A 21,180-nucleotide genomic window follows, 5' to 3' on the forward strand; every position below is an offset into this window, starting at 1 on the left:
CTTCACTTGACAGGGGGGTGCCCGAGCAGCGACCCTCCCCAGCTCTAGCCCAACTCCTACTTACCTGCCAGGTGAGATACTATGATCAGGAAGGTGCTTCTCCCAGGGCAAAGCTCACCCATTGCACTCTGGGTGTGCTGCTCCTGCGATTTCCCCAAATGTGGGACACTTGACTGCATAATTTGTGTTTCCTCTGGTCGGCTCTCGTATAATTCAGATCTCTTTGTCTCAGGTCTCTCTCCAGCCTAGTTTGCTGTCTGTTTCCACTTCTCTTTTCTTCAGCCGCTCCCTTCTATGCCCTTGCGCACTATCCTGACTTCTCCCGTCTGCTTACTTTGTGCCTTCCAACGCACAATGCGAACTACAGGTAGTGCCGCAGGGCCCACACCCTTTTACTTGCCTTACAGAGCAGCTCTGGAGCTGTTACAGTGCCCAGCTGCTGCAAGAAATCAGCTTGAATGCTTCAGGTGCTGGGGCATAGCCAACATGAGCCCCACACCTAAGGAGGGTGGAGGTGTTTAATGCGAATTAGGGGTCATGCAAGCGCCGCAAAAGGCCGCCATGCCCTGCACATCCCTTTTTTCTTTTCATATGCAGACGAGGGTTGAAGCCAACTTTGACCCACTGCTTGGATGACATCACCATATGCAAATCCATCTGCTGCAGGCCTTCCCCCAGGAATGCTTGCACTAGTTATTGCATTTGGTTTGTTGTTTGGGGGTGCTTCAGTATTAGGCAGCCTTCTGCCCTCCCATGTTCATCTGAAAATATGTGTTCTCCCTGCAGTTGTTGTCCCCAGATGAGAGTTCCCTTGTGCTGCCTCAGTTGAATCTCCTTTACTTGACAGAGATGTGCCTGAGCAGCGGCCCTCCCCAGCCCTATCCCAAATCATACTTATTTTGCATAGGAGATACCATGGTCATGAAGATTGTTCTCCCAGGGTGAGGTTCATTCATTGCATTCTGGGTATGCTGACCCCTGTGATTTCCCCAAATGTGGGAAACTCAACTGCATTTTTTGTGGTAGTGGGGAACTGTGTTTGTGCTTTCTTCTGGTCAACTCTGGTAAAAATCAGATTTCTTTGTCTCAGATCTTCCTCTAGCCTTGTTCCTCTTTCGAGAGTTCCCTTGTGCTGCCTCAGTTGGATCTCCTTCACTTGACAGGGGGGTACCCGAGCAGCGACCTGATAAAGCTAAATATTTATCGTATATAAAACACTTTAAGAGGTCTAAGAACACTATACGCTATCTACGTAAGAAGTACCGTAAGGGTACGCAAGTTGTGTAGCGATCGCTCAACCGTAGTCGAGACGCTCAAGCGTCACGTTCGCTTACGGCCCAGTGATCACAGGCAGGCACGCTATTGGCTGCCGACTAACGTAATGATTCGCTATAGCGTAGCGTACGCTCGGGACCACGAGGAGATCACCAGCGGTGCAGACGCTTACAACGTTTAAACCTTTATCTCTATACCTTTAACGATGAGATACACAGTATACCTTAGTGTAGAGACAGAGTGTAAGTGCAACCTGGTGTAACCTGATTAACTACAAAGCTGCTTGAGCGTCACCGGCGCTCAGAGAATACTTAACACTATAAAGAATACACAGATACCTGGGCTTAGGGTCCGAAACCTATTATATGTATTATGACTATTATACTTGCAAAAAGAATCACAGTACAAAGCATACACTACAATATAACATAAACCAACTAACCAGATAAACTACACAGGAAATACAATACAATACAATTAAAGGAAAATACGAGAGAAAGAGAAGAGAGAGAGAGATAGAGAGAGAGAGAGATGGCTCACAGTAAGACAATATGATTACGGAGAAAACTTACGCACAAGGGGAACGATCGCATGCGCCTCGATATCCAGCTCCCGATTATCAGCAATGAGAACCGTTGAAGAGAGAGAGAACTGGATACGGTCGGCCTGCCTATTTATGCCCCACACACAATACAATTCAATGGTCCCTACAATCTCATTGTTCATTGGACACAGGAATTCGGCTTCGCATTATAACAAAAGGTCATAGGTTGATTCATACAGGTGGGCTGTGACTATTTCCAACTGCTCAGGTGGGAGGGAAACTGGGTATCCCGCCGCATGGGTAATAAAGTGCAAATAAAGTAAATGTTCATAAACTTCTTATGTCCATAACTATTCGCACGAGCGATTGATCTGCTTCAAACCAACACCGGAATATTTCTAATTAAATATTCTTCCGATGGATACTAAACACCACTGTATTACTCCTGTCTGACCCTTCGTATCAAACAAAGAGGGATTCCTCTGTTCATAAACATTCTATATTAACCAAACTTTCAGAATCTATCAAAGGGACCATGATCTACAAAATACATTATTAGTGAAAATATGTTACGATTGAGTCGCACGCTACAACCACATAAACTCTACCGTAAATACGCATACCATGCGCCTGCGGGTGCCCGCGACTGTGAGTATGCGCACGTACGGGAGAGCGTACGCATGCGCAGCACGGACCTGGGTGAGGTGCAAATATGGTAGTGTGCATAGAGATATTTTTCTGACTTTGACAGTCCACCCTTTGGCAGTCAATAATAACTGCCACTTCCTGAAAACATTTCAAAAGGAGAAAAATATATGTTAGGGGTTAATTCATTTCCATGGTTGGGTAAGGGAGGAGAGAGGAGTAGGTGTGAAGAGGGTATGACCTAGTGAGATAGCAGAAGCATGTGTGTATGAATCCGTGTTTGGGGGGTCATGTATCATCGTGCCGTACGTGTTGTAAATCAAGCTTCGAGGTATTGCGAAGTATACATTTGAATTCCTTCTTATCCCGTGGTACGGGTCTGTGGATGGGCTGTCAAACTTTACCGAGCTCTTTTCGGATTTTGAACAAAATGGGGAGCACATTTTAGTTGATGATACATGAATGGGGGAATATGTGATTGCTGATATCTGTGCCTGTATTCCCTATACTATGTGTGTCATTACCTGAGGGTTGTAGAAATGAAGAAAAGACATAATTACGGTAAATGCGGTGGTATTCTATGTCAGGTTAATGTATATCTGTCGGTTGAAGTTTTGTTCGGTATCAGTTGAAAGTCGTCTTCTTTGCGCTGTGTTGCCCATTAGGGGTGAGCAAAAAGCTTTGTCAATGCCATTAGATTTACAAAAAATGTTGGGCTAGCGTAAGTTTAAGAATTCTAGGGAAACTGGGGATCCATGGCAAAGTTCATCAAATGTCCATATCTCAAGTGGTCAAAACTTCTTCTTTGGTCTATCCGTTGTCTGTATAGCGTCTCGTCAACTTCCTCGTCCAAGTGGGTCTTTTTATCTTGGAGAAAAACCAGAAAAACAGGTGAAAGAAACGGACCGTAGAAATCGCATTTTCATCACATCATTGTTTCTATCATTGGGTCATAAATCAAATCCAGGTTAATTACAGTTTCCTCACTCCTCAAACTCATTACCTTAGTACGACGATTGCACCTCATTAAAGCCTGACCGCATCTAAATATCAAGCCAATGGTTATGATAACACCTAAGATACATAGGAGAAACTTCCCAACATCCATTATGACTCCTTGAGCCCAGTCTCCCAAACCGGAGAACCAATTTCGCGGGTTCAACCATGACACCCAACCAGTCAGCTCATTACCTACAGCAGCAAGAGTGAGATTGTGTTTTCGGCGAAATTCCCACTTCAATTGGAGAATATCGTCCATCTTTTGGTCTATGACCTCGACCGGATCCTCGGTGCTATTCGTGATATACGTGCAACACTTCACGCCGTACTGTGTTGCCAATGTAACACAATATCCGCCTGTCACTGCTGTGAGGTAATTAAGAACCATTCTATGCTGCACCAGTTCTGTTTTATAAGCTTGAAGTTCCCTTCCCGTATATCTAATGTGTCATCATACATTTCAGTGATATTGTCTAACAAATTTGCGAGCGCCGATATGTATTTATAATTTAGCACTCCTCTAGCGGTGCGGGTGAAATCTAACGCGATTAAGAATTGAATCCCGGTGGATTCACTTATCAGATCAGAGGCCGGATGCTCTGTCTTCTCTATCAGGTGTCTTTTAACAACGTGCTCGTAGTGGGTGTGAGTATAAGGAGCTTGGGCACCACGATGTATGTCCTTCATTTTGTCATGTGTTACAGTCATTACTTCAGGCAATACTTTTCCAATATAACACAATCCTTCAGAGTTTGGGGCAAGCCACTTGTACGCCTTTCTCCCGCATATGAAATATGCATCATCGGGGAGAACATATGGGACGGAGAAGGACATAACCATATTACACACCTTCCAGGTGAAATCTCCTAACCCTAATTCTTCCATCTGCTTAATACACGTATCAGGTTGTACGATATGTGCACAGTATCCTGGTGATACTTCTCCAACTCTCGTAATCCTATTTCCTAAGGTGTACCTATACCGGAAAGATTTCCCTCTACTGGCTATGTGGCGTACAAGCTCTGTATCTGTAGGCATTCTATCTGCTCTATGCGAAAAGGTCATGGTGTGGTTACTCCATGACACTTCCCAATTTCCCGGCTTTCTGGGATTGGAGATGTTGAAACATAATAGGGACCTATCCACATGGTATTGGTGGAGCTTCAAACTAGGAGGGCTGGAGATATTAAACCTCCTGTCCACCGGTCTCCCACCATTTAACTCAAGTACCTCCCCTATCGTTAAAGGAAATGGTACTAGCCCTGATTTGCTATGACCTTGAGGTACTTGAGAGCATACCCAACAATCTGTTTTGTTTAACACATTACCCACTAAGGAGTGATAGTCACTCAATGGATGCCGGTCCATATGGATATTAAAACTGGATTGGCATTTCTTAATGCACCCATCTTCAATGACATTGTTACAGAGCCTACAGATACAGTTTTCTTCAGCTAACAATCCGTCACAATTTCTTCTATGGTCAATGCTATCGGATCGTTTTCTGATACTCGCCTTTGCTTGTTGGTTAGGTTGATCCTGGAAAACTACGCCTCCATCTTTATCATCAGAACCCATTCCAGAACCTCTATCGACCTCCATGGTACTCTCGCCGGAACAGACTGCTCTGGTCAACATCATGGTCAACAGGAAAATCCGGATCACAGTCTCTTGGGGCAAGTCCATCTTATAGGAGGAAATGGAGAAGAATGAGAAGGAGGAAAAAGAAATTTGAGGGAGAGGGGATGGGAAGTGGAGGAAAATAATAAAAGGGAGTGGGGAGTCGACAACAGCTCTCGGTCTTCAAGGCTCAGGTGCCGCCTCAGTCCTCCTGGAACAGACACTCCAGTGATACAACCTCTACCGTCTGTTTCTTATCACGGGACTTCTCTGGATCAGCAACCTTCTTGCAGTGGGATGAATGGACCCAAGTCTCTCTCTCAGCAACCTTCAATGCCGTAGTGCTAGTCAATAAGACCTGGTATGGTCCTTCCCATCTGTCAATAAGGCAACCTGAGCGTAGAAAATTCCGTATCATTACATAATCCCCAGGTTCAATGTCATGACAATTACTATCTGGTAAATCAGGAATCACTAACTTCAGATTATCATTTTGATTCCTCAACTGTTTACTCATGTTAATCAAGTACTTTACAGTTACTTCATTGTTACATTTCAAATCATCCTGAGGGTTAATCATGGCATGCGGTTGTCGACCAAACAAGATTTCAAAGGGAGACAGATTAAGAGGGGACCTGGGAGTGGTTCTGATACTGTACAATACAATGGGTAAAGCTTCTGGCCATGTCAATCCTGTCTCTGCCATCACTTTACTCAATTTATTTTTAATAGTGCTGTTCACTCTTTCGACCTTCGCACTCGCCTGTGGACGGTACGGAGTGTGCAGCTTGCTATCAATTCCCATCAACTTACACATTCCTTGAAAGACATCACCTGTAAAATGGGTACCCCTATCACTTTCGATTATTCTAGGGATACCATATCTACATACAAATTCCTGCACAATTTTCTTAGCAGTAAACATAGCGGTATTTGTTGTCGCTGGAAATGCTTCGACCCAATTTGAGAAAACATCTATACAAACAAGTACATATTTCAAATTCCGACAAGGGGGTAATTGTATAAAGTCAATTTGTATTACCTGGAAAGGGCCGCCGGCAGGTGGGATATGGGATGGTTCTGTAGGTATTGCCTTTCCAATATTCTTTCTCAAACAGGTAAGGCATGACATTGCTCTTTTACTCGCATGAGAGGAGAATCCTGGGGCGCACCAGTATGCTCTTACCAATTTGCACATTCCTTCCTTGCCTAGATGAGTCAGCCCGTGAGCTGCTTCAGCCAGACATGGAAGATATGCTCTGGGGGCCACTGGTTTACCATGTCCATCCGTCCAGAGTCCTGAGGACTCCTGGCCACATCCCTTTGCCTTCCAGACTGCCCTTTCCTGTGTGGAACACAAATTTTGCATTTCACACAACTTCTGTGTGTTAATGGTATTAAATACCATTAATTGTGTGGTGTCTGTCTGTATGGGGGTAGCAGCTGCTAACTTAGCAGCTTCGTCTGCTCGGCTGTTACCAAGTGATACCGGGTCTTGGATATATGTGTGTGCTTTACATTTGATAACAGCCACTCTGTCGGGTTCCTGTATCGCTGTTAGAAGCCTTTTTATGTGAGCTGCATGCGCTACCCGTGTACCAGCGGCCGTCATGAAATTTCTGAGGCGCCATAGGGCTCCGAAATCATGGACTACCCCGAATGCGTATCTAGAATCGGTGTAGATATTGGCTGACTTACCCTTAGCCAATTCACATGCTCTGGTTAGGGCGACCAGTTCAGCAACCTGGGCTGAGTGAGGTGGGCCTAGCGGTTCCGCTTCTATGGTGTCTTGGTCATCTACGACTGCGTATCCAGTACACAAGTCTCCCGAGTCTGACTGTCTATGACAACTACCGTCCGTGTAGAACGTGAGTTCTGCATCTTCCAGTGGGTTGTCACTGATGTCAGGCCTTGCGGTAAAATTTTGGGTCAAATATTCCATACAATCATGTGTATCTTCCTTTGTATTAAATCCTCCTTCCCCATCACTCTCACCTTCCACCCTTTGTGCCTGACCAGGCACACCTGGGAGATACGTTGCAGGATTTAATGCACTGCATCTCCTTATGGTGATGTTTACGGGGGCCATTAGTGCCAATTCCCATCTTGTAAATCTCGCTGATGAGACGTGTCTGGTTTGGGCAGAATTCAATAAGGCTGATACTGCATGTGGCGTATGGATTGTGAGGTTGTGGCCTAGCACGACGTCTTCGCTTTTTGTCACTAGCAATGCTATTGCAGCAACGCTTCGCAAGCATGTGGGGAGGGATCGCGCTACCGTGTCTAGCTGAGCGCTGTAGTATGCAACTGGCCTACTGGCATCACCGTGTTTTTGGGTTAGTACACCTGCCGCGCAACCAGCACTTTCTGTTCCATATAGTTCAAAGGGTTTCCCATAGTCTGGCATACCTAGTGCTGGTGCCTGCGTTAGGCACTGTTTGAGTCTCTCAAATGCTGTTTCGGACTCGTCTGTATGCGAAATCCTATCAGGTTTGTTTGAGGAGACCATTTCCTGCAAAGGTAACGCCAAAATGGAAAACCCTGGGATCCAATTACGGCAATACCCACACATTCCTAAAAACGTTCTGATCTGTTGCTGGGTTTGTGGCAGAGTCATGTCTCTAATTGCTTGGATTCTATCAGCGGTCAGGTGTCTCAGTCCTTGTGTTAGACAGTGTCCCAAATATTTTACCTTAGTTCGGCATAATTGTAACTTGTCTTTGGACACCTTGTGTCCGGTGTCTGAAAGATGAAACAGGAGCTGTTTCGTATCCTTCAGAGATGCTTCCAGTGAATCTGAACACAGTAATAAATCGTCCACATACTGTATCAATACTGATCCACTGTCTGGTTGCAAAGACTGTAAACAATCATGCAAAGCCTGAGAAAATATACTTGGACTATCTATGAAACCTTGGGGTAATCGAGTCCACGTGTATTGGACTCCTCTGTATGTGAATGCAAACAAATATTGGCTGTCAGGGTGCAGAGGTACCGAAAAGAAAGCGGAGCAGAGGTCAATAACAGTGAAAAATTTGGCAGTGGGAGGGATTTGCATTAGGATGACAGCTGGATTTGGCACTACGGGGAACTGACTCTCAACTATTTTGTTAATCCCCCTTAGATCCTGCACTAGTCTGTAACCCCTCCCCCCACTCTTTTTCACAGGGAAGATGGGACTATTAGCAGTGCTGGACGTTCTTACCAGAATGCCCTGTTGTAGCAAGCGCTCTATTACTGGGTAAACTCCTAACTCCACCTCTGGCTTCAGAGGGTACTGTGGGATTTTTGGAGCTATCCTACCATCTTTTACTTGTACAACTACTGGAGCTACGTTTGCCATTAATCCAGTGTCTTGTCCGTCTTTTGTCCAAAGTGACTCTGGTATCTGAGATGTCATCTCTTCTATTTGGGATGGATTCCTATTTGTCATAATGGTATGTGACATTAATTTTGATGGGGAGTCTAACATGTCTCGCACTTCCTGAGCGTGTTTCTCAGGTATGTCCAAGAATACACCTTCAGGAGTACAATAAATGACGCACCCCATTTTACACAGTAAGTCTCTTCCCAGGAGATTGGTTGGTGCCGATGCAGCCAGCAAAAAGGAATGCTTGGTATGCAAAGGCCCTATTGTAATCTCGGCTGGTTTGCTAACAGGGTAGTGCTGGACTACTCCTGTTACTCCCATGGCTGGAATTGTCCTACCAGTGGTTCTCATGCCCACTGTCGAATTTATCACTGACCTGTGTCTACAAGAAAGTTTAAAGTTTTACCAGCTACATTAATTGCGATCTCGGGTTCACTTCCAAGATTGGCAATTAATTTTACTGGCTGCAGATTACAGGTATGGCCACACCCCTATTGGGTATGGTGACCTCCCTGAATCCCGCTGGCAGCAACTACTTGTGAGGGAGATAGTTGGGAACTACCAGAGGCATGCCAGTCTCTGTTTGGGGGATATCTTTTTGTTTCCCCTGTATGTGGCTCATAACTCCGTTTCTGCGGACCTTGCTCCCAATGTCGTGTGTCGTGTCGTTGTCTAGGGGTTTGGTATGAGTTTCGTGGATTCTTTACTCTACAATCTCGTGCCATGTGTCCCTGTTTGTGACAAGAATAACAAGTAACCATACTTGACTTACCCACAGGATTTGGTGATACAAACAAAGGCTGCCTTGTGGTCAGAGCCTGTATACTTACTGACATTAATTTGTCACCTTGTTGTTCCCTGTGTCTGGTGATGTTTCTGTCGTGATCAATAGCAGCCTCTCTCAAAGTAGCCACAGACAGACCTCGCCAACATGGTTGCGTGGTCTGTACCCTAGTCTTCAATGACTCTTTTAAACCATCCATCAGTACCGATACTGCTACTTCCCGATGGTTTGTGTCTGTTTTAATGTCCTCTATGCCTGTGTATTTGGCATTTCTAATAATGCTCTGTGAAAATACTCTGCAGCTGTCTCTGACTCCTTCTGTTTAATGGAGAATATCTTATTCCATTTAGCTACTGCTGGGAAATACTCTTTTAACTGCAAGTTTATTCTTTTCACATTATCTTGGTTGTACACATCTGTAAGAGGTACATCATGACCTAGTCCGCAATCAGCTAAAAATTGAGTTGCGTCGACATTTGAGGGTAAACATGCTCTCAGCAATATCTGCCAGTCTTTATTGTTGGGCTCTACAGTGTTACCTAAGTCTCTGATGTATTTTTGACTGGCAACTAAGTCTTTTCTAGGGTCAGGAAATTCAGACACTATGGTCCTTAATTCCATTCGGGAAAATGGAGTGTACATGGCAATGTTCCTAATGGGAGTGGCTCCTGATGCGTCTGTTTTCCCATTTGGCACTGCTATTACTCTAACAGGTGTAATTCTAACAACCTCATTCTGTGTAGATTCTACAGGCTGTGGTGAAATAGTTTCAGCATAATGCATGGTGCCGTACTTACCAGTTGATACGACCTCACCTATCCCTCCGCTAGGGGCCTTTACTAATCTCGTGGGTGGAGCTGTGCCTACTGTGGTCTCTGCTATGGTGGCTGCTAGAGAGAGCGCTGAAATCATTGCCGATTCGTCCTCTTGATCACACTCCTGAGGAAAGTTCAAAACAGGGTACAACTTGCACGGGTTAATACTTGCATGGGTTAATGGGTTAACATTATCATTAACATTTACACAGTTACTAAGTGATTTTGTGTTACACCTTAGTGCGTCTTTCTCCGCAATCAACTTCTCTCCTGATATGTATGGTGGCGGCGGGGCCGTGACAATCAGTTTTCTGTTAGAGCCAGATCCCGCCGCCTGAGCCAAACCTCTCTGTATCTCACCTTCCTGTTGCCACAACTGTAAATAATCATAATGCTGGATTCGTCTCTTTGTTGATTTTATGAGACATATCCTCCTCCTTAAATTTTGTAACACTTCTGAGCTGAAGCTCCCTACTCTTGGGAATTTCTCCCCGTCATGTACAGTCATTCTCTCCCATTCATCACATAAAGTTTCTGTGTGACTTCCATATTTCTCACACATTATATACCTGGCCGACCCAATTGGCCGGACCACTGAATCAACCCGAACCGAGGTTGATCGCCCCCTACCTGAACAAGTGGCCCCCATAGTTCGAAAGTGTTGCTTTATTTAGCCAACCCTTTACGCAAAACCAAATGCCAACAATAGGCTGACGGTGGCGGTTTACCGAGTACCCCACTCACTCGCCCACGCCGACCAATACGACCTGATCACACCGATATGGTGCTGGCGTACTCGACCTAGGGCCCCTGCGACCTGAACCTCTATTTACTGGAACCTGCGAGGGTTATCCGAAGAACACTTACTCTTTCCAGTAACTATTGGTTGCTGGATAGTTCCTGAGTGAGCAGCGAACTTCCCTTAAAATAAAAAAATTACACAAATCACGTTAGAGTGTACAGATAGCGTTTGTGACCCCTTTACTCTAATGGTATTAGGTCAGATTACTAACTACTGCACACACTTACGTGCGGTCCAGTCGTTCAGTACACAAACAACTAAGCTTATGTACGGAAAGACCAATGGAATCGAAACTTACGACTGCGAATTCCTTCAGCCAGAGCTTATATGGCCTATATGGGTGTTGCACCAACCCTTTTCGGTGTTGTGCCTGTGAACTGTATAGCAGACTTCCTTGTCGGCTGTACCTGGACCTCCTGGTCTGTTATGACCTCCTGGTCTTGTTACAGTATGACCTCCTGGTCTGCTATACTCTAATGCTCAAAATTGTATATTTAACCAGAGATGCCTCCCTAGCCACCGTGCACGTCACTTACACGCATGTACCTCACGAGTACTCGACTTTTCTTGTGGTTCAACCTTTAAAAATTGTAAAAACACTCACTCATCACATGTACACTTTTGTTTCTATTTCTATTTCTGCGCAGAAATTTTTCTTCAGATCAGGTGTGTTACCAATTAGGAGCAGGATCTGTTAACTAAATTTCGGACACCCAAAAATAGACTTGCGTTATTTCTCGCCTCGCGTTATTTATCGCTTTGCGTTAAAAATCAACTTATCGTGACTTGAGCTACGTGGGCGTAACCGGACGCTCCGTTGCGTAACGTACGCTGCGTGCGTCGGCCTTTGGATTGCATACGCAAGTCTTTGTTAGAGACACGTATGCGCAAAGCAAAGATCCACCGTAACACAATTTATACTTTTATCAATGTAGATGATCCTTGATCATCTACCACACAAACACACTGACTTCGCCTTATCTCCCAGGCGAAACTGTGTGTTTGTCTATCTTTTAACTATATTACCTTTACTCTTAAACTATGAAATAACGGCAACTCTCTTTTTAGCACTTCTATCAACTATAAAAACTGGCAGACAGGAGAGTGATATACGAAAATGAAAAAGAAAAAGAAATGCAGATATATATATGTGTGCGTGCGTGTGTACGCAAGACAGAAAAATAAACAGTTTTAAAAGACACTAGCGTTTTGTTCTTACCTCCGGTTCCCGGATTCCTTCAGCACTCTTTACCTAAGTGAAGCAGACGCTTATCCTGTCAGCACTACGAGGGATACTACCTCCCGCCCTTTGCTGAGGGATAATGTCTGCTGATCTACCTAGTGCAGATATGTGAAGGACGGGCGAGCCGCCAATTGATAAAGCTGAATATTTATCGTATATAAAACACTTTAAGAGGTCTAAGAACACTATACGCTATCTACGTAAGAAGTACCGTAAGGGTACGCAAGTTGTGTAGCGATCGCTCAACCGTAGTCGAGACGCTCAAGCGTCACGTTCGCTTACGGTCCAGTGATCACAGGCAGGCACGCTATTGGCTGCCGACTAACGTAATGATTCGCTATAGCGTAGCGTACGCTCGGGACCACGAGGAGATCACCAGCGGTGCAGACGCTTACAACGTTTAAACCTTTATCTCTATACCTTTAACGATGAGATACACAGTATACCTTAGTGTAGAGACAGAGTGTAAGTGCAACCTGGTGTAACCTGATTAACTACAAAGCTGCTTGAGCGTCACCGGCGCTCAGAGAATACTTAACACTATAAAGAATACACAGATACCTGGGCTTAGGGTCCGAAACCTATTATATGTATTATGACTATTATACTTGCAAAAAGAATCACAGTACAAAGCATACACTACAATATAACATAAACCAACTAACCAGATAAACTACACAGGAAATACAATACAATACAATTAAAGGAAAATACGAGAGAAAGAGTAGAGAGAGAGAGAGATAGAGAGAGAGAGAGATGGCTCACAGTAAGACAATATGATTACGGAGAAAACTTACGCACTAGGGGAACGATCGCATGCGCCTCGATATCCAGCTCCCGATTATCAGCAATGAGAACCGTTGAAGAGAGAGAGAACTGGATACGGTCGGCCTGCCTATTTATGCCCCACACACAATACAATTCAATGGTCCCTACAATCTCATTGTTCATTGGACACAGGAATTCGGCTTCGCATTATAACAAAAGGTCATAGGTTGATTCATACAGGTGGGCTGTGACTATTTCCAACTGCTCAGGTGGGAGGGAAACTGGGTTTCCCGCCGCATGGGTAATAAAGTGCAAATAAAGTAAATGTTCATAAACTTCTTATGTCCATAACTATTCGCACGAGCGATTGATCTGCTTCAAACCAACACCGGAATATTTCTAATTAAATATTCTTCCGATGGATACTAAACACCACTGTATTACTCCTGTCTGACCCTTCGTATCAAACAAAGAGGGATTCCTCTGTTCATAAACATTCTATATTAACCAAACTTTCAGAATCTATCAAAGGGACCATGATCTACAAAATACATTATTAGTGAAAATATGTTACGATTGAGTCGCACGCTACAACCACATAAACTCTACCGTAAATACGCATACCATGCGCCTGCGGGTGCCCGCGACTGTGAGTATGCGCACGTACGGGAGAGCGTACGCATGCGCAGCACGGACCTGGGTGAGGTGCAAATATGGTAGTGTGCATAGAGATATTTTTCTGACTTTGACAGACCCTTCGCAGCTCTAGCCCAACTCCTACTTACCTGCCAGGTGAGATACTATGATCATGTAGGTGCTTCTCCCAGGGCAAGGCTCACCCATTGCACTCTGGGTGTGCTGCCCCTGTGATTTCCCCAAATGTGGGAAACTTGACTGCATAATTTGTGTTTCCCCTGGTCAGCTCTCGTCAGATCTCTTTGTCTCAGGTCTCTCTCCAGCCTAGTTTGCTGTCTGTTTCAACTTCTCTTTTCTTGAGCCGCTCCCTTCTATGCCCTTGCGCACTATCTTGACTTCTCCCATCTGCTTACTTTGTGCCTTCCAACGCACAATGCGAACTACAGGTAGTGCTGCAGGGCCCACACCCTTTTACTTGCCTTACAGAGCAGCTCTGGAGCTATTACAGTGCCCAGCTGCTGCAAGTAATCAGCTTGAATGCTTCAGGGGCTGGGGCATAGCCAACATGAGCCCCACACCGAAGTAGGGTGGAGGTGTTTAATGCGAACTAGGGGTCATCCAAGCGCCGCAAAAGGCCGCCATGCCCTGCACGCCCCTTTTCTCTTTTCATATGCAGACGAGGGTTGAAGCCAACTTTGACCCACTGCTTGGATGACATCACCATATGCAAATCCATCTGCTGCAGGCCTTCCCCCAGGAATGCTTGTACTAGTTGTTGCATTTGGTTTGTTGTTTGGGGGTGCTTCAGTATTAGGCAGCCTTCTGCCCTCCCATGTTCATCTGAAAATATGTGTTCTCCCTGCAGTTGTTGTCCCCAGATGAGAGTTCCCTTGTGCTGCCTCAGTTGAATCTCCTTTACTTGACAGAGATGTGCCTGAGCAGCGGCCCTCCCCAGCCCTATCCCAAATCATACTTATTTTGCATAGGAGATATCATGGTCATGAAGATTGTTCTCCCAGGGTGAGGTTCATTCATTGCATTCTGGGTATGATGACCCCTGTGATTTCCCCAAATGTGGGAAACTCGACTGCATTATTTGTGGTAGTGGGGGACTGTGTTTGTGCTTTCCTCTGGTCAGCTCTGGTAAAAGTCAGATTTCTTTGTCTCAGATCTTCCTCTAGCCTTGTTCTTCTTTCGAGAGTTCCCTTGTGCTGCCTCAGTTGGATCTCCTTCACTTGACAGGGGGGTGCCCGAGCAGCGACCCTCCCCAGCTCTAGCCCAACTCCTACTTACCTGCCAGGTGAGATACGATGATCATGTAGGTGCTTCTCCCAGGGCAAGCCTCACCCATTGCACTCTGGGTGTGCTGCCCCTTTGATTTCCCCAAATGTGGGAAACTTGACTGCATAATTTGTGTTTCCCCTGGTCGGCTCTCATATAATTCAGATCTCTTTGTCTCAGGTCTCTCTTCAGCCTAGTTTGCTGTCTGTTTCCACTTCTCTTTTCTTGAGCCGCTCCCTTCTATGCCCTTGCGCACTATCCTGACTTCTCCCATCTGCTTACTTTGTGCCTTCCAACGCACAATGCGAACTACAGGTAGTGCTGCAGGGCCCACACCCTTTTACTTGCCTTACAGAGCAGCTCTGGAGCTGTTACAGTGCCCAGCTGCTGCAAGAAATCAGCTTGAATGCTTCAGGGGCTGGGGCATAGCCAACATGAGCCCCACACCGAAGGAGGGTGGAGGTGTTTAATGCGAACTAGGGGTCATCCAAGCGCCGCAAAAGGCCACCATGCCCTGCACGCCCCTTTTCTCTTTTCATATGCAGACGAGGGTTGAAGCCAACTTTGACCCACTGCTTGGATGGCATTACCATATGCAAATCAATCTGCTGCAGGCCTTCCCCCAGGAATGCTTGCACTAGTTGTTGCATTTGGTTTGTTGTTTGGGGGTGCTTCAGTATTAGGCAGCCTTCTGCCCTCCCATGTTCATCTGAAAATATGTGTTCTCCCTGCAGTTGTTGTCCCCAGATGAGAGTTCCCTTGTGCTGCCTCAGTTGAATCTCCTTTACTTGACAGAGATGTGCCTGAGCAGCGGCCCTCCCCAGCCCTATCCCAAATCATACTTATTTTGCATAGGAGATACCATGGTCATGAAGATTGTTCTCCCAGGGTGAGTTTCATTCATTGCATTCTGGGTATGCTGACCCCTGTGATTTCCCCAAATGTGGGAAACTCGACTGCATTATTTGTGGTAGTGGGGGACTGTGTTTGTGCTTTCCTCTGGTCAGCTCTGGTAAAAGTCAGATTTCTTTGTCTCAGATCTTCCTCTAGCCTTGTTCTTCTTTCGAGAGTTCCCTTGTGCTGCCTCAGTTGGATCTCCTTCACTTGACAGGGGGGTGCACGAGCAGCGACCCTCCCCAGCTCTAGCCCAACTCCTATTTACCTGCCAGGTGAGATACTATGATCAGGAAGGTGCTTCTCCCAGGGCAAGGCTCACCCATTGCACTCTGGGTGTGCTGCTCCTGCGATTTCCCCAAATGTGGGACACTTGACTGCATAATTTGTGTTTCCTCTGGTCGGCTCTCATATAATTCAGATCTCTTTGTCTCAGGTCTTTCTCCAGCCTAGTTTGCTGTCTGTTTCCACTTCTCTTTTCTTGAGCCGCTCCCTTCTATGCCCTTGCGCACTATCCTGACCTCTCCCGTCTGCTTACTTTGTGCCTTCCAACGCACAATGCATACTACAGGTAGTGCTGCAGGGCCCACACCCTTTTACATGCTTTACAGAGCAACTCTGGAGCTGTTACAGTGCCCAGCTGCTGCAAGAAATCATCTTGAATGCTTCAGGGGCTGGGGCATAGCCAACATGAGCCCCACACCGAAGGAGGGTTCATCCAAGCGCCACAAAAGGACGCCATGCCCTGCACATCCCTTTTTTCTTTTCATATGCAGACGAGGGTTGAAGCCAACTTTGACCCACTGCTTGGATGACATCATATGCAAATCCATCTGCTGCAGGCCTTCCCCCAGGAATGCTTGCACTAGTTGTTGCATTTGGTTTGTTGTTTGGGGGTGCTTCAGTATTAGGCAGCCTTCTGCCCTCCCATGTTCATCTGAAAATATGTGTTCTCCCTGCAGTTGTTGTCCCCAGATGAGAGTTCCCTTGTGCTGCCTCAGTTGAATCTCCTTTACTTGACAGAGATGTGCCTGAGCAGCGGCCCTCCCCAGCCCTATCCCAAATCATACTTATTTTGCATAGGAGATACCATGGTCATGAAGATTGTTCTCCCAGGGTGAGGTTCATTCATTGCATTCTGGGTATGCTGACCCCTGTGATTTCCCCAAATGTGGGAAACTCGACTGCATTATTTGTGGTAGAGGGGGACTGTGTTTGTGCTTTCCTCTGGTCAGCTCTGGTAAAAGTCAGATTTCTTTGTCTCAGATCTTCCTCTTGCCTTGTTCCTCTTTCGAGAGTTCCCTTGTGCTGCCTCAGTTGGATCTCCTTCACTTGACTTTTTAAAGTTTTTCTAGGAAACGTTCTAGATGAATGCTTATTAGCCTTTGTCAGTATGTACTTTTTGCAAAGTGTCTCTGTGGCGCAATTGGTTAGTGTGTACGGCTATTAACCAAAAGGTTGGTGGTTAAATCCTACCCAGGGACGTAATTGACCTTGTGATCAGATTTTGGTGATATTTAAGTAGACAAGTCAAAATTTCAAACCCCCTCTTATTGTGTAGGGTACCTAGCCTTCTCTGATGTAATCAGAGTTAGATTTGATTCAGTGATTTTATAAAAACAGCTAGGAAGCACAATTTAGCAGTGGGTTGCAGAGAAAAAGAAATATGCTGGCAAAAAAATCCAATTGAGTGATTAAACAGCTCTTCATTTCTGGCTTTATTTTTATGCTAACAAATTTGTTCTCTGAAAAGTGTCCACAAAGCCAAGTCTCTGATTAACACCTTTGTAGGGATGGTTTTTCACATATTACTAAATTAAACTTGCTTCATTGTAAAGGCAGCAAGATGCATCCTCATTTCAATGTCTACTGAAATAATACAAGTTGACACCAGGAAACATTAACGCCACTGCATCCTTGCTGCTTTCTCATGTGGAAGTCTGTTTAATGTGAAAACAAGGTGATATCTAATTAGCACACAAGTAAGGAATTAAGAAAATCTTTATTTAAGGGTGAAGATGTTTCTCACAAAATCGTTGCCCCAATGCATCATTGAAATTCAAGCTGGAAAGATGACTTTAATATATCACTTGTACATTTTGTATTGCTCTTCTGGTGACAATGTAGTTTGTTTTTGTCAATTACCATTTTAATAATAGGGTAAAGAAAATTAAGTGGATTTTTGAAAGAAAACAATACTGTCAATATACTATTAAAACAAATTAAAATGGTAAAAGAAATTGTACTTTAAGTAAAAATAAAAGAGGCAAAATATCAATCCCAGTTTTGGATTACTTTAATTAACAAAAAAAAAAATGCATATAGCAGAGGATAGTTTCAATCTGCCTACCTCTGGGTTATGGGCCCAGCATGCTTCCATTGCTGTACTCTGCTGCACATGTAAGTGCAAGAGATCCTGAAGCACTCACTCATCATGGGAAAGTACCAATGTGTTTCTTCGTTGGTTGATGGAAGAAACATTTTACAAAAACTCTCCAGATTATTGACTTTTTAAAGTTTTTCTAGGAAACGTTTTAGATGAATGCTTATTAGCCTTTGTCAGTATTTACTTCTGCAAAGTGTCTCTGTGGCGCAATCAGTTAGTGTGTACGGCTACTAACCAAAAGGTTGGTGGTTCAATCACACCCAGGGACGTAATTGACTTTGTGATCAGATTTTGGTGATCTTTAAGTAGACAAGTCAAAATTTCAAACCCCCTGTTATGGTGTAGGGTACCTGGCCTTCTCTGATGTAATCAGAGTTAGATTTGATTCAGTGATTTTATAAAAACAGCTAGGAAGCACAATTTAGCAGTGGGTTGCAGAGAAAAAGAAATATGCTGGCAAAAAAATCCAATTGAGTGATTAAACAGCTCTTCATTTTCTGGCTTTATTTTTATGCTAACAAATTTGTTCTCTGAAAAGTGTCCACAAAGCCAAGTCTCTGATTAACACCTTTGTATTGATGGTTTTTCACCTATTACTAAATTAAACTTGCTTCATTGGAAAGGTAGCAAGATGCATCCTCATTTCAATGTCTACTGAAATAATACAGGTTGACACCAGGAAACATTAACGCCACTGCATCCTTGCTGCTTTCTCATGTGGAAGTCTGTTTAATGTGAAAACAAGGTGATATCTAATTAGCACACAGGTAAGGAATTAAGAAAATCTTTATTTAAGGGTGAAGATGTTTCTCACAAAATCGTTGCCCCAATGCATCATTGAAATTCAAGCTGGAAAGATGATTTTAATATATCACTTGTACATTTTGTATTGCTCTTCTGGTGACAATGTAGTTTGTTTTTGTCAATTACCATTTTAATAATAGGGTAAAGAAAATTAAGTGGATTTTTGAAAGAAAACAATACTGTCAATATACTAATAAAACAAATTAAAATGGTAAAAGTTATTGTACTTTAAGTAAAAATAAAAGAGCAAAAATATCAATCCCAGTTTTGGATTACTTTAATTAACAAAAAAAAAATGCATATAGCAAAGGATAGTTTCAATCTGCCTACCTCTGGGTTATGGGCCCAGCATGCTTCCATTGCAGTACTCTGCTGCACATGTAAGTGCAAGAGATCCTGAAGCACTCACTCATCATGGGAAAGTACCAATGTGTTTATTTGTTGGTTGATGGAAGAAACATCTTACAAAAACTCTCCAGATTATTGACTTTTTAAAGTTTTTCTAGGAAACGTTTTAGATGAATGCTTATTAGCCTTTGTCAGTATTTACTTCTGCAAAGTGTCTCTGTGGCGCAATCAGTTAGTGTGTACAGCTACTAACCAAAAGGTTGGTGGTTCAATCACACCCAGGGACGTAATTGACCTTGTGATCAGATTTTGGTGATCTTTAAGTAGACAAGTCAAAATTTCAAACCCCCTCTTATTGTGTAGGGTACCTGGCCTTCTCTGATGTAATCAGAGTTAGATTTGATTCAGTGATTTTATAAAAAACAGCTAGGAAGCACAATTTAGCAGTGGGTTGCAGAGAAAAAGAAATATGCTGGCAAAAAAATCCAATTGAGTGATTAAACAGCTCTTCATTTTCTGGCTTTATTTTTATGCTAACAAATTTGTTCACTGAAAAGTGTCCTCAAAGCCAAGTCTCTGATTAACACCTTTGTAGGGATGGTTTTTCACCTATTACTAAATTAAACTTGCTTCATTGGAAAGGCAGCAAGATGCATCCTCATTTCAATGTCTACTGAAATAATACAAGTTGACACCAGGAAACATTAACGCCACTGCACCCTTGCTGCTTTCTCATGTGGAAGTCTGTTTAATGTGAAAACAAGGTGATATCTAATTAGCACACAGGTAAGGAATTAAGAAAATCTTTATTTAAGGGTGAAGATGTTTCTCACAAAATCGTTGCCCCAATGCATCATTGAAATTCAAGCTGGAAAGATGATTTTAATATATCACTTGTACATTTTGTATTGCTCTTCTGGTGACAATGTAGTTTGTTTTTGTCAATTACCATTTTAATAATAGGGTAAAGAAAATTAAGTGGATTTTTGAAAGAAAACAATACTGTCAATATACTATTAAAACAAATTAAAATGGTAAAAGAAATTGTACTTTAAGTAAAAATAAAAGAGGCAAAATATCAATCCCAGTTTTGGATTACTTTAATTAACAAAAAAAAAAATGCATATAGCAGAGGATAGTTTCAATCTGCCTACCTCTGGGTTATGGGCCCAGCATGCTTCCATTGCTGTACTCTGCTGCACATGTAAGTGCAAGAGATCCTGAAGCACTCACTCATCATGGGAAAGTACCAATGTGTTTCTTCGTTGGTTGATGGAAGAAACATCTTACAAAAACTCTCCAGATTATTGACTTTTTAAAGTTTTTCTAGGAAACGTTTTAGATGAATGCTTATTAGCCTTTGTCAGTATTTACTTCTGCAAAGTGTCTCTGTGGCGCAATCAGTTAGTGTGTACGGCTACTAACCAAAAGGTTGGTGGTTCAATCACACCCAGGGACGTAATTGACTTTATGATCAGATTTTGGTGATCTTTAAGTAGACAAGTCAAAATTTCAAACCCCCTGTTATGGTGTAGGGTACCTGGCCTTCTCTGATGTAATCAGAGTTAGATTTGATTCAGTGATTTTATAAAAACAGCTAGGAAGCACAATTTAGCAGTGGGTTGCAGAGAAAAAGAAATATGCTGGCAAAAAAATCCAATTGAGTGATTAAACAGCTCTTCATTTTCTGGCTTTATTTTTATGCTAACAAATTTGTTCTCTGAAAAGTGTCCACAAAGCCAAGTCTCTGATTAACACCTTTGTATTGATGGTTTTTCACCTATTACTAAATTAAACTTGCTTCATTGGAAAGGTAGCAAGATGCATCCTCATTTCAATGTCTACTGAAATAATACAGGTTGACACCAGGAAACATTAACGCCACTGCATCCTTGCTGCTTTCTCATGTGGAAGTCTGTTTAATGTGAAAACAAGGTGATATCTAATTAGCACACAGGTAAGGAAT

General features: G+C 43.6%; 7 non-coding genes and 1 pseudogene across 7 annotated transcripts; all 8 read left to right on the forward strand.

Annotated features, from left to right (window-relative positions):
- The first annotated feature begins 56 nt into the window (after positions 1-56).
- LOC135043734 (U1 spliceosomal RNA) lies at positions 57-219 on the forward strand. Its single transcript, XR_010236552.1, has one exon. It is a non-coding gene; the product is annotated as a U1 spliceosomal RNA (small nuclear RNA).
- A 671-nt stretch (positions 220-890) lies between these two features.
- On the forward strand, positions 891-1,054 carry LOC135043732 (U1 spliceosomal RNA). The gene has a single exon (XR_010236550.1). It is a non-coding gene; the product is annotated as a U1 spliceosomal RNA (small nuclear RNA).
- A 12,588-nt stretch (positions 1,055-13,642) lies between these two features.
- Positions 13,643-13,799, forward strand: LOC135043736 (U1 spliceosomal RNA). Its single transcript, XR_010236553.1, has one exon. It is a non-coding gene; the product is annotated as a U1 spliceosomal RNA (small nuclear RNA).
- A 671-nt stretch (positions 13,800-14,470) lies between these two features.
- On the forward strand, positions 14,471-14,634 carry LOC135043731 (U1 spliceosomal RNA). The gene has a single exon (XR_010236549.1). It is a non-coding gene; the product is annotated as a U1 spliceosomal RNA (small nuclear RNA).
- A 152-nt stretch (positions 14,635-14,786) lies between these two features.
- LOC135043740 (U1 spliceosomal RNA) lies at positions 14,787-14,928 on the forward strand (annotated as a pseudogene).
- Positions 14,929-15,620: 692 nt separating this feature from the next.
- LOC135043730 (U1 spliceosomal RNA) lies at positions 15,621-15,784 on the forward strand. The gene has a single exon (XR_010236548.1). It is a non-coding gene; the product is annotated as a U1 spliceosomal RNA (small nuclear RNA).
- Positions 15,785-15,936: 152 nt separating this feature from the next.
- Positions 15,937-16,099, forward strand: LOC135043737 (U1 spliceosomal RNA). The gene has a single exon (XR_010236554.1). It is a non-coding gene; the product is annotated as a U1 spliceosomal RNA (small nuclear RNA).
- A 643-nt stretch (positions 16,100-16,742) lies between these two features.
- LOC135043742 (U1 spliceosomal RNA) lies at positions 16,743-16,906 on the forward strand. Its single transcript, XR_010236556.1, has one exon. It is a non-coding gene; the product is annotated as a U1 spliceosomal RNA (small nuclear RNA).
- The last annotated feature ends 4,274 nt before the right edge of the window (positions 16,907-21,180 follow it).

This window comes from Pseudophryne corroboree, unplaced genomic scaffold (assembly GCF_028390025.1).
Source record: "Pseudophryne corroboree isolate aPseCor3 unplaced genomic scaffold, aPseCor3.hap2 scaffold_879, whole genome shotgun sequence".
Lineage (NCBI taxonomy): Eukaryota > Metazoa > Chordata > Amphibia > Anura > Myobatrachidae > Pseudophryne > Pseudophryne corroboree.